Source organism: Dermacentor andersoni, chromosome 3 (assembly GCF_023375885.2).
Source record: "Dermacentor andersoni chromosome 3, qqDerAnde1_hic_scaffold, whole genome shotgun sequence".
NCBI lineage: Eukaryota > Metazoa > Arthropoda > Arachnida > Ixodida > Ixodidae > Dermacentor > Dermacentor andersoni.
The window spans coordinates 80,153,838-80,164,755 of record NC_092816.1 but is presented as its reverse complement, the minus strand read 5'-3'; positions in this window follow the sequence as shown (position 1 = coordinate 80,164,755).

Below are 10,918 nucleotides of genomic sequence, written 5' to 3'. Positions count from 1 at the left end.
TCATTCCGCAGTTCTTTTGTGTTGTAAAGGAAATGCGTGCTTTGCTTCGAGGAAATGCGCCTTTCCCTTGGAATGCGGCAACACAAAGCGGCTTGGAGTAGCTGAAAACGCTGATAACATTTTGCGAAGTTCTTCGTTCTTCACCTTTTTGTTCCTCAGTTGCCTGTGTACGCTCAACTGATGCCTCAGGATATGGATTAGGTACTGTACTGCAGCAGAATAACGGAGCATCACTGCAAACTGTCGCGTTTGCCTCACGTACTTAGAAACCGCAGGAACGGAAGTACTCAGTTGGTGAACGTGAGGCCCTTGCCTACGTCTGGGCCTGCGAGCACTGGCACGTTTACCTGTGAGGCCGCCTCTTCATCTTGCGCACGGACCACGCTGCTTTGGTTACACTCCTTTCAACGAAAGGCAGAAGTCACCGTCCGTTAAAAATTGCGCGCTGGACATCACGGTTGCTGTGCTACAATTACATCATGAAACCAGGAAGGGTAGCGAAAACGTCGTAGCTTACGCCCTCTCCCGGCTGCCTTTATAGAGTTTCATCAGCGATGCACCCGAAGAACCATTTGTACCTTTCTTGTCCCCAGTAGTTACCATGCAAAATCTTCAAGAAGCAAGAGCCGCCAATCAGCATATCTCTCAAGTTAAGCAGTTTAGCACTACACTCTGGCCTGACAAGGAATTCTTGCCAAAGACCTGCTCCCTTACTTTCACGAGTAATCTGAACCTTCGATTGTTAGCGACATTCTAGCCGGGTAGACAAGATTGTCGTGCCTACAACTTTGACCCGCCGTCTCATGGATCAGGCTCATAAGTCTCACCCAGGAATTTGTTCAACCAAACCTCGTCTTGGAGAGTCGTATTGGTTGCCATGCATAGATAACCACACTGAAAAACTTGTGCGCACATGTGTAACCTGCCAGTCATGTGACAAATCAACATGTACATCTGCAACTCCAATGCAACCTTTCGCTCTTTCCAAGAACGCCTGGGGAAAAGTCGCTATCGACATTGTGGGACCTTTCAGGCAAGCTTCAGCTGGCTGCCGTTTTGCAATTACAATTATTGACTATTACAGCATCTGGCCGGAATTGGCTTTCGTACGGGATGCGACCACCTCTACAGTTAGAAAATTCCTACTTGAGCTTTTTGCAAGAGAAGGGTATTCACGTAGTATTGTATCAGATCATCGACTACAATTTTCTTCAGCGAACTTTGAATTTCTCAAAGAACGCTCAAGCTCGCATTACAACTCTTCTATATATTACCCGCAAGCTAATGGTTGGATTGAAGGATTTAACAGGGTAGTAAAGTCATACATTTAATTAGCCCTGTTAGGGCGTCGTGATATAAGGACAGCGATGTTTGAATTCTTGCAAACATATCACTATACGCCTCACGCGACCACCGTTGTTGCACCCGCTGTTCTTCATGGACGCCAACCTCGAACCAGACTTTACACTGTGGGATTGTCTGACAAATGTTTCAGCACGGACCCTTCAAAGGCACTATAGCAGCTGAGAGAGCACATCAAGAACAAGCAAATGAAGTCGAAGACCTACACCTATCAAAAACGTGGTGCCAAAGAGCCCAACTTCGTTGTTGGTGATTGTGTGTGGGTTAAATTACCTGCAGTTCATGGGAAGCTATCTCCACCATTTTCTGCGCCCAATTATTGAAAAGCGTGAACCCGCCTCAAACCTCTTCGAAGATGGGCGTGTGCGGAATGCTTCCAAACTACCCGTAAAAAAATTGTTCGAAGGATATCGAAATATCATTGTTCAACGTCAACAAATGGCATTCTAAGAACATTGGCGAATCGTTGAAACATGTTGAGTAAGTTATTGACAAGTGTTGAGAATTGGACCGTGACATTTTGTGGACACATCATTGGGGCTTCTCAATTTGTAAGATCATTGGTATATTGTTGAAACTATGACAAGTTTCAATGTTGAAAGCCCATTGAAGCATTGTTGAAGATGTGTTGAATCTGAAAATTGAAAGCCCATTGACGTCTTATTCAAATGTGTTGCTTGTCAATACTGAAAGCCCTTGAAGCATTCTTGCAGATCTGGTGAGTCTCAACAATAAAAGTCGGTTGAAATATTGTTGCAGCTGTGTTGAACGGCAACACTGAAATTATGTTAAAAGCGTTTTACGCCCCAGTGGATTAAGCAGTGTTTAAAACTGCACTTGTCTTAAAATACTGCTCACTTATGTTGTTTTGCATATAATTAAGTATGATGTCACGTTGATATGTTTGCTGTGAGTGAACAGGGGTAAAATTTATATACAGGCACTTCTGCATTGCAGGCCTCGGTAACGCTGGGCGCAAAGTATGCTCCTAGATTGCCTGTAATAAAGCATATTGGAAAGCTGCTAGCATTACTGCAATGCCACTTTTTCAATAGACTCAGCGAATGGTCCTTCACAAGATCAAGAGGGCTGAACTGATGCAGACAGAAACCATTTTTCTAGCTGAAGTGTTCATTCGTAACCAAACGTCGGTGTAAATGTACAACCATGTATAGTTTAAGGAACATCAGAAACGTCTTGAAAACTTTTGCAAATTACAAACTTCCTGCAGGTTGACACCATAACACGATTGAGTACTGTCAGATGTAGTGTGTATGGCCCTCAAGTAAACACATTTTTCAAAAGAAATAAATCTTAAAAATAAATACCTAAATATATTAATGTACAGGCAAAATGGCATGACAGTAAATAAGAACACTCAAAAAAGGTACTTGCTTTCTCCATTAGGCACCCAGTGGTACTATAACCATGGCATTATTTGCTTGTGCCCACAGCACTCACTGAGACGCTGACGTGCAGGGTGGTTACCTTTGCGTTTCATGGAATTTATTAAAAACTGGCTGTTGCAGCTAACATAATTCTAAATAGAGAGTGCCAAACATTACTTCTACGTGAAATCAGGACGCATATTCAGCTAACTAACAAAAACTCACTTCCTAATAATTTTTTTATTGATTGTAGCCGGTAGTTTTACAAAGCGTTGCACTTAGAATGAATTTCCAGGATTACGCCAAAATCAAGAAATGGGCTGACAGATGGAATAGCACACGTTGGTATAGAAGTTAGAAACAGGCATGAGGTGCCTCAGAAAGGCTAGCCAACGTTTCGAGAAGAGGGCCTATCTTCGTCAAAGGCAGCCTCGTCATCTTCGGAATGTTAGTTTTTAAGGGTTAGTACAGTGACGGCACGTCCCGTAGAAAAATGACTGTTGATTAACCATTGATATATTGTTGGGGAATTGTTGAAACAACGTACTTCAACAAATTTTCAAACACAATTGAGTTCGCTCAACACTTGCACAACAATATTACCGTTGAGTGTTCTCAATAAACAATTCATTGGATAATTTGTGTTGATTTTTGTAGTTGTTTTTTGTTGGGTAGTAGTTGAGTCCAGAATACAACAATTAGGACTCGCAAATAAAGACATTCCAAAAATTTAATGCGAAGCCTTCCAACACCATTACTGTCACTTTGCGGCAGGTAGTTTCTTCTTTCGCTTCGTTTTCATGAAAAGAAAATAATGTGTGAACGACGGAGTGGCATTGAACATCGGCCGTCGAGCCCGGTGCTCTAACCATTAGACCACGAACGCGCGCATGCTTCTCTCTTTCGAAGGCCAGTAAGTTCTGAAATGCTTGGCGCGTGCGCAGCGTGCCACTGCCTCGTGCTGTCACTACAGCTGGCGCTTTCAAGCACCTATCTCCGGGACCGCCCCACATTCGTAGCCCTTTTCGCTCTGTAAAAACTGCAGCGTTAGACTGGCTTCATGACCGTGCAAGTTCATAAAGATTTATTTCTTCGCCGGTGTACAAATGCCGTCGTCGTTTTAACATACACTAGATGACATAGCAATCGGTACGATTCAAAATGAGCACGTTTCGGGGAGCAGAAGAATACGAAGTTCACTCGCAAACACGGTGACTACGCGCATGTGGAGTTCCCCAAAAGTAGACACGGCGGCAGCGCGGCCGGCGATAAGACAGGTGCCGACAGGCGACGGCGCTACCTTCGAGCATCGGACGCACTGTGGGAACTGTAGGATGCAAGCGCGCACACGCTACAAACATACACGGGTGAGGTCTTCGAATTTCCTGCGATGTACCCTCTGTCCGTAAAGCAAATATAGTTTTTTATCCAATGTCCGTGGTACTAGAGATCAAAGAATGAACGCGCTTTGAGATCGCAGCGCGCATCCGCTATAACCATTTACTTCAAAGAGCTTCGGATTCAGCAACAGCCGCAACAGTATCACAGCTAATCGCTGTGTCTGCGGCTCCACCCGTTTCTCGCCTTGCAAGAAGCACGCGATTTGTTTGAGCCTCGCCGAACTGTCGTCCTCTCATGTCCCAAGCCTGCAGGTCTCGTATGTTCAGTTAAAACTCCAAAGGGAAATGAAAGAAATACAGGTAACGGACTTTTGTTGTACCTTACTTGTCACCTCGTCATCTGCAAAGATGCTATATACTATTTTAGAAGCTTTATTTTTGTAAGTGTAGCAAAACTAGTAGTAATATTTATTTCTAGGTAGCGCAACAAACGTTAAGGTAGCGTTCGGGTGTGTATGTGTGCGCGCAAGCGGGTGCAACCGAGCTTCGTTTTGCGCACACTTTTGCAACAGTACACACGGTTACCGCTAGTTTCGTAGTCACATTTTTTGGTCGTAGAATTTTTTGTTTACGCTACAAATTAGGTAGTTCTTAAAAATTTATGAAGGTTAGTTGATGAAAAATTATTGCTAATTAATTAGCGCTTCTTAAGTGCCGTTATTTTGTGTTTGAAAGGTTTTTATAACTAAATACGATAGTGAAGCTGTGAACGGCTTTCGGACTCAGTTATTCGGTTGCAGTTGTGCGGTGGTTCACGCCTCGTGCTTTTTGATGAAAGTATTTTCTTTTCCGACATCATGACGCACATTTGAGTGAAATGCTTTAACGACGATAAGTGGGACGCTTATCCGTTGAAGTGGTTGGCTCACCCAGCTACTAGTCTTCTACTGATGTGCGAGCCTGGCTATTTTGATGAGTTGCGCGGCAGAAGCCATGATGCCTGTTGGAGAGAAGGCACCCCGAAACAGTCGCAGCCGCACTTCTGAAGATAGGTAAGTAATCTCGTTTTCTTGGGCACGTAGCCTTCTTTTCTATTTTGACATTGACGAGCGTGACATGTTAAACGCATCGTTCACTTTCTTCAAGCAAACCGCATAACCCGGAGCAAATGCGCGTGATACTAACTCTCGCTGCCGCCGTCACTTCGTTTGAAACAATGGTAGGCGAAGAGGCAGCGGCGCCCCATGTTCGTAAAATTGCATTGCTTCATTTGTTCCTGACTAATAACGTTTCCTCCATTTGTATGAGAGAACACAATTGGAACATAAGGATCGGCTTCTCTGCGCAGTGATAATTTTGTACAGTGGCCACGTAATCTTTCATGGGGGCTCACGTATGCCGTCTAAGCGCTTGTTATCGCGTTCCGATACGTGAGAGGCGCGCTGCCTTTCAAGGTATTTAGGCAGGCACTACGAGCTTAGGAGAACCGCGACAAATAATCGTGCAGCAGGTGTGCAGCTGTGCTACGCTTGTACCACACTCGTACTGGAAGGCAGTGTTGCAATTCACCCTTACGCATTTCGTAACTATGGCGGCCTCCGTGGCAATTTGGGGCTCGAGGTCGTGGATACGATCCCTGCAGCGGCCGCATTCCAAAGGAGTGGAATGCAAAAACGCTCGTGCATTGTGCATTGTATGCACGTAAAAATTTCGAGGAAGTCAAAATTAATACGGAGTCCCCAACTACGACGTGCCTCATAAGCAGATCGTTGGTGGCTCATCGTATACCATACGGTTAGTGTGATCACCTTTTGTGTCGTAGCGGTTAAGCGCGCAGCGATTTAGGTTGCGGCTAATGATGCGGCGCACCGCGAAATATATTTCGCCTCTCTGGGATTTGCGGAGAACGGCCAACCGATTAGTCACAGCTTCTGCGCGGTGACTGTACACGGATACACAGCGCAAATGAACAGAGGTGTGGTGACGACGTGGGCAAAGAACACAGTCTCGCCGACGGGCTCACCTTATCGCCTATCACCGCCAAAACTACCGCAGTAAGCATCTTTATCTAGCGTGGCGGGTTGCCGTTGAAGGCGTACGTACAATTTTAATTGGCGATAACCGAAACATGCCACCGTTCTCTGCTGCTTGTTTGAGTTGGACCGATCCGAATGGGCGTTGTTTCCAGAAGCGAAAGGAGCGCCAATCGGCGCGTTGTCGCCTCGAGCTAAGCGTCGCACTCGAGCACCGTTTGCGCGGTGAAGAATGACGCGTGCATGAAGCTAGCTCACTGCGCGGACACTACCGCGCAAAACGCGCAAGGGCGTGTACGCAACCTTCTGCACACAAATCGCGCGGGATGATGGGAGCCACGCCGGAGCTGCTAGCTTCAAAGAAGCGGTACATGTTCTCACTCGTACAGGCACGCTCACGCTCGCATCGCTCTCGGCGTATGTTTAGGTCATTCCTTCTACTGGACTTCTACCCAAAGATTCGATATCTTTTTGGTATCGGCTATGCACTGTCGCGTGGTCTTTGGTTCTGCGAGAGAGCCGGGAATATTTTCCCCACTGTGAAACATCGCTGTGCGTGTTTTAGCTAACATTTACCGTAGCAACTCATTTCTTCCTTTTCTCGACGGCACTCGTAAAGAGTCGCAAATTTTTACTTACCAGTATAGTGTGTACTTCTATTTCGTGCGTAGTTATGTGCAGTGTGTGGTAGATTCTCAATCCGCGTAATCTCATTTTCTGTTCACATTCCCTTCTCACAGGTTACGTATGCAGCGAATTCCCAGATGCTAAAGTGTTCTACGCCAAAAGCACCTTGGCGTCGTGCAAGAGACACCCGTTGATATGTGGCTGATTTACTAGCAAGCTCGCATCTCTGTTGCCACTCTCCATCAAGTGGGATTTTCAACTATTTTTTGTGCTGCTCTGTGGTGTACTAGCTGCCGCATGGACACTGTGAAGGCTTACTTTCGATTTTCTCTGGCTTTTAGTTGTAAAGGATGGGCTACCTTTTGAGGGGAGGCATTTACTTTTGTTTGTGAGAATGTTTACCAGCCTAACCAAGTGATACGTGCGTACTGTAAACGACGAAATAGGTAGGAGCACACACGAGAGCAAGCTCTACTAAAAGTTTGCTTTTGATGACAAAGGTATTAAACACACTGGTCAACTTGGCAAAGGTGAAAATTCGTGCATGCGTGGCAGAAACAGCCACGTGCGACAAGAAAAAAATATGAAAAAGCTATGTCATGTAGAATAAACGTGCGTGAAAAACGAGAACTATCGGACAAATCTTTCGAAAAAGCGAAAGATTTGTCCGATAAGTGATACTAGCCAACGAGAAATACTCTTTTGAGAACTGCAACTTTTTCCCACTAAGGGCAACAGATAACTTGGTTATGCATTTGTTTCGTTTGTGATCAATAAATATTGCTTCTGGAACTCCTCTGGTGTTGCGGTATAGAGCAGAAAGAACGATTGTTTCATCACAAAGACCAGAACACAAGAGGACTTATGGAAGCATTATTTATTGATCACGAAGAAATATTCATAAGCAAGATTTCTGTGACCCTTAGTGGGAAAGAGTTGCTGCAGTACTTCTCGTTAATATCACTGACAGGACAATCCTTTCAGTTTTCATGTTTTTGTTCGTTTTTGACGCACATGTTCATTCTACAGAACGTATTTCGGTCCGTTTTTGTTGTGCCGGGCTTTCTGCTGCGCATCCATGGCTTTTTCTTTGTGAAGTTGGCCAGTGTGTTTAAAATCTTCGTCTTCACGAATAAACTTCTAGTTGAGTCAGCGTTCATGTGTGTTTCTACCTTAATTCATCCTTCTCGTCTCTGTTTGGGTGGTTGTCAAATATAAATGTACACCGAATTGGCGAAGTGTCCATGGAATTGATACATGAAGTTATTTGCGCTGTTTATTTCAGGAAGAATACTATAGGGCCTTCTCTTTGTTTTGGCACTGAGTACATTTTTTTAGTTCATCTTCAAGGAGCCCCCTGAGGAAGCCAATAAGAGTGATGGTAACTTCCTTTGTGTGTAAGATTTATGAATTTCATCCATTCAAGGCATGACATGGCACATGCCTGATTGTAGGTTGCAAGCATTCGTAGTAAGATCTACTTTTCGGTTCTCATGACGCTTCTTTGTACTGCGCTGCATTCTCCAGGCACATGAACCTTTTTATGCTCTAAGTGCATGCGTTCTTCTTGTATATGTTGGAGCGAAAATTGTGAGCTTGAATATGCATATATATCATTTTCCTTGTAATTTTTTTCAACATGGGTGCTGTAGCTCCCTCCGTCTTTCAGTTACTGCTTTGTCTCAATTTTTATGCAACCTATACGTATTTTATGCAGCAAAATTCTGGTGCTATTTTAATAACATTTTATCTGCGAAATTGAGGTAATTGGTGTCGTATCTGCATTTATTTGCGTTTTTCACTGTCTCACCAATCTGGCTGTCGAGTCATTGGAACCTTTTCTCATCCTTTATGACTATTTCTGGGGTGCTTGATACTGAAAGTGCAGGTGACCATTTATTTGGCTGTTTGGAATTGTGTTAGCCGTGTGTTACTACCAATTTTCTGTGCTAAATAATTATTTTGTCGCTTATCGTTTAAGGTATTAGCCTTTCCTTATCTCTTTATTGACTGAGGTACCACTTAGTTGCTGGCTATAGGGAAAAAGGCCCCAAAACGTGCTTTAATTAGCTTTGTGCAAATCCAGAAAAATTACCTGAAAATTAGCTCACTAAATTGAGGAAATGCCACCAACAAACTCTTCTGTACCCTAAATTAACATAATCAAATGGTGTACTGTTTGTTCTTGGCTTGTGCCAGGGAGATAAGCTGCTTTCATTACACAAAAGCTTTACAAGTTATTTCTGAAGAAAGCAATCCTGGCTTGTCAGAAACATGATTCAGGTGTTCACCATGCGCGACAACTTTCCAAATGATGTATCGCCAAATAATAGCTAAGTTGAGTGATGTTATTTTTTTAAATAATTGGGCAACATGAAAATATATATATTTCGAAGAAGACAAAGCTCAGGCAAGTCTACTTTAGTACTTCATTAAATTTTAATCGCGGTGAAAGACGTGTGCTAAAGCTTGTATATATTTACGTGAAGTCATTTGTTTCAAGTTTATTTTCCCTTCTCAAACTCAGCCGTAGCTCTTCCTGTGATGTGTTAGTGTGCGCAACATTTTATTGTAACATATTCAGTTGTCTTTTGTGTATTCACATGCAAGCAGCTTCAAGTGTTCATGTGTTCAAAGTTGGTTGTTACAAGGGTATGCTTAAGCCCTGCCTTTTGAGTCGCTTTGTCATAAACTTAAGTCGGAAGTGAAGAGCACAATGATCGTTTTGATTGGACTCATATGTATAGGTTTTTTCAGATGGTATTTACACTGCTAGAGTGCTGTAGGTATTAGCCTATGTCTCCAGGTTCGATGTGGTGGTGCCTTATGTATTGTAATAATATTTCACGTGCGGGCATCTTTAGTGTAAATAAAGGTACTTCAAGTTGATCAGTCTCTCCTTTGATTTTGTTTGTGTTTGTGAAAGTTATGAGCAGGCACCGGGGCATGCAAGTGTGAACAGCAAAGCAATTTCAATATATGAATAAAAATACACCAGGCAAACAAAACGTCAAACATATTTCAATGGCGACTTCTGAAATCTCAATGGCATCTCAACTGTGCCACAATGTGCTGTTCACTGCTGTGGCAGTAATAACTCAACAACAGGTCAACAGAACTACCACAACGTCAGCTCAAAGCAGCATGAATGGTAACTCAACACCCATGCAACAGAACGAACACAACGGGCCGTCTAAGCGCAATGGATTTTCAATGGTAACTTGACAATTATTCAACATTGAGGTACCCAATGGTGTTTCAATTAAATTTCAGTGGCCAATAATCAAGAGTCCTCAACACTCAACCCAACAATTCTCCAACAAACTATCAATAATTCCTGAATAATAAACTCAACATTGACCAACAATATTTCAATGCCTTCTCAATAGTTTTTTTGTGCGGGGTGCGGTTGTCGGTGGGGGCTTGATGCAAAGGGAGAGACTTGAAAGAGAAATAGCGCTGTAGCCTGACGTCTATGAGCGTGTTTCCCAAGACGGGGGGACAAGCGCGGGAGAGTGGGAAGGTGGGGAGAAAAGAACAGAAAGCAAAGGAGAGGAAAAAAAGAAAAAAGAGAGGGGAGGGACACCAAGAGGGGGAAAAACAAGAAAAGAAAAAGAGGGGCATGAGAGGGTGTTGCGGAAGCGAGTGGTTAGGGAGTACTCAGGGGTGTCGTTGGCGGCATGCTTTTGTGGCCTTAGAAGAGCCGGTCAAAAACACATTTATGGTTGAGCCTGAGGCCAACAACAGAGAGCCGTTTCAAAACAGCGCGCAAATTGACTAAGTTATTCTCTCTGGAGCGTCCATACACGATTATGTCGTCAATGTAAAATAAGACGCATTTGGATTTTTGAGGATCACGCTGACGGTGCTGATGCCAGTCCGTAGCAAACCTTGAAGCGAAATAGTCTGTTGTGCGTTATAAACGTCGTAAGATCACGACTCTCTGGACTTTGTCTTAACTGATGGTAATACAAGATAAATCTAGCTTGGAAAATCACTGTACACCAGCCAATATGTTCAAAAGTTCCTTAGTTTGTGCGAGGGGAAAACTGTCCACTGCTCTAGGTTTGTTTGGCTCCCGTAGGTCTACGCACATGCTAATCGAGTCATCCTTTTTTCTTGCTACGACAATTGGTGAGACCCCCTCCGAAGGATCGAAGCGCTCAAT